Source organism: Arachis ipaensis, chromosome B01, assembly GCF_000816755.2.
Source record: "Arachis ipaensis cultivar K30076 chromosome B01, Araip1.1, whole genome shotgun sequence".
NCBI classification, from domain to species: Eukaryota; Viridiplantae; Streptophyta; class Magnoliopsida; order Fabales; family Fabaceae; genus Arachis; species Arachis ipaensis.
In genome coordinates this window covers 62,686,434-62,689,235 of record NC_029785.2, presented here as the reverse complement: position 1 = coordinate 62,689,235, position 2,802 = coordinate 62,686,434, and positions in this window count along the sequence as shown.

Here is a 2,802-nt window from a genome sequence, read left to right as displayed (position 1 = left end):
TATAACTCGAAATTTATGTATCTCCATAATCTTTTTCAATTAAAATTTTCTTTCAAGTATAGTGAGAGATTCATGGAATAATTTTCTTTCAAATAAAATTTTCTTTAAAACACAAGTAAAGATGATCATGCATAAGAAACAGACAATAAGATAGAATACATGGAAAACAGAAAAATAACAGGCAACAAGGGATTAAGGGAACGGGACCACCTTAGTGATGGTGGCTACTACTCCTTCTGGAGAATCCAATAGAGTGCTTGATTTTTTCTTTGTCATGCCCTTGTCTCTGTTGCTCTTACCTCATGGCTCTTTGATCTTCTCTTATTTCATGGAGGATGGTGGAATCCTCTTGATGTCCCAGCCTTAGCTGATCCATATTGGAGCTCAATTCTCCTAGAGAAGTATGCAATTGGTCCCAATAGCCTTGAGAGGGGAGGGAGGAAATGCATCTTTTGAGGTATCTCAGGGATTTTTTGTTGAGGCAGCTCTACACGCTCTTATTGAGGTGCACGTGTAGGCTCTCTTGTTTGCTCCATCCTTCTTTTAGTGATAGGCTTGTCTTCCTCAGCGGGAATATCTTCTTCTATGACAACTATGACAANNNAACGCCAACCTTGCTAAGGTGGAAGGCTTTTCAGCTTTCTTGTACAATTCCTAAGGTATCACCTCATGTATCTCCACCTCACTCCCAATCATGATTCAATGAATCATGATGGCTCTGTCAATGGTCACTTCTGACCGATTGCTAGTAGGGATGATAGAGTGTTGGATGAATTCCAACCATCCTCTAGCTACAGGCTTGAGGTCAAGCCTTCTTAGTTGGATAGGCTTACCTTGAGCATCCCTCTTCCACTGAGCTCCTTCCACACAAATGTCTGAAAGGACTTGGTCCAGCCTCTGATCAAAATTGAATCTTCTAGTTTAAAGATGTTGGTCTCCTTACATTATTGCCAAATGGAATGCCAAACTTACACTTTCTGGGCTGAAATCCAAGGGTCGCCCTCGGACCATGGTGCTCCAATTTTTGGGATGAGGGTTCACACTAGTGTCATGATTTTTAGTGATCCATGCATTACCATAGAACTCTTGCACCATCAAGATTCCAACTTTCGGCATAGGATTGGTGATAGTGAGTATAGCTCCAAACTAACAAACAACTCTCACATCAAATTAAATTATGGTTTTGTCACAAATAACAAACCCCAAATAAGAATTAACCGAAGTATTTAGACTCCGAGTCATCTCACAAGGAGTTGCAATGAAGTGCTCAATTATTGGCTGTGAAGAACAAATGGGGGTTTGATTTGATAAGAGGCGAGAAATTAAATGTGCAAGAAAGTTAAATCAAGCAAACAATTAAAGGAAGCAAGTAAAGAAGAGAGACATTCATGGAAAGGGTTGAGACTATAGGCTTTCTATCCTAGTCATACAATGATCAATTCATCTTATTTAGTCAACTCCAACAAATAGAAGAAGGTATCATATCATCTTCACATAAGGAGAATGTCAAACAAGACTAATCAATCATATCATAATAATAAACAAGAATTTATCTTATTTTGTCATCTCCAACATTGGAAGAAGGTGTAAGTTATCTTCCATGAGAGAAAGTCAAACAAGACTAGTTAATCTCAAATCAAGAATCCTAATCAACTCACTAATTGAATTAGCAAAAGATTAGCGTCATTGAAAATGATATTAACTAACAACTCTAGATCACCAACATGAGTTGGATTTTCATGACTCAACATTGCCTAATTACTCTTTCCAAACCAAGAAAGCTCAAAATCTATTCTAAAGACCAACCAAGCATTTTTTCAAACACTTGGAAGGCATAAAAGGAAAGCATAGTAAAAATGCAAGAATAATAAAACTACCAACTACCAATTGCAAGGAAAGTAAATTCACAACTCAATTCATTCATAAAAGAACATCAAACCTTAAATTGCATTAAAGAAAAGATCCAAATCCAACAAAGGGTTCATGAACATAAAAATGTATAAAAGTAAAATTAACACTACAAATCATGAGAATGAAAGAGTAGAAGCATGAAATTGTAAAGAGAACAAGATGAAAACATGTAATTGAACCTAAATCTAGAAGAGATTACCCTAACCTAATTCTAGAGAGAAGAGGGAGCTTCTCTCTCTAGAAACTAACCTACATGATGCTATACTACCAAACAATTGCTCTCCCTTTACCCAAGCTTGAATTTTGTATGAAATAGCATCATAAATGAGTTGGATTGGGCCCAAAATGCTTCAGAAATCGCTGGGGGCGATTTCACTTTAGTGGGCCACGAGCAGCATCGGTGCACACGCGTACATGGCGCGTGCGCCCCCCTATACGTGAAGCAACATATGACACATTTTATATCATTTCGAAGCCCCGGATGTTAGCTTTCTAACGCAACTTAAACCGCCTCATTTGGACCTCTGTAGCTCAAGTTATGGTCGATTGAGTGCGAAGAGGTCAGGCTTGACAGCTTTACGGTTCCTTCATTTCTTCATGAGTTCTCCCACTTTGCATGCTTTTCTCCTCACTTCTTCCATCCAATACTTGCCCTATTAACCTGAAATCACTCAAAAAATATATCAAGGCATCAAATGGAATTAAAGTGGATTAAATTTAGCTATTTTAAGGCTTAAAAAGCATGTTTTCACATTTAAGCACAAATCAAGGGAGATTTACAAAACCATACTATTTCATTGAATAAATGTGAGAAAAATTGATAAAATTCCCCAAATTAAGCACAAGATAAACCACAAAATCGGGGTTTATCAAATCTCCCCACACTTAAAC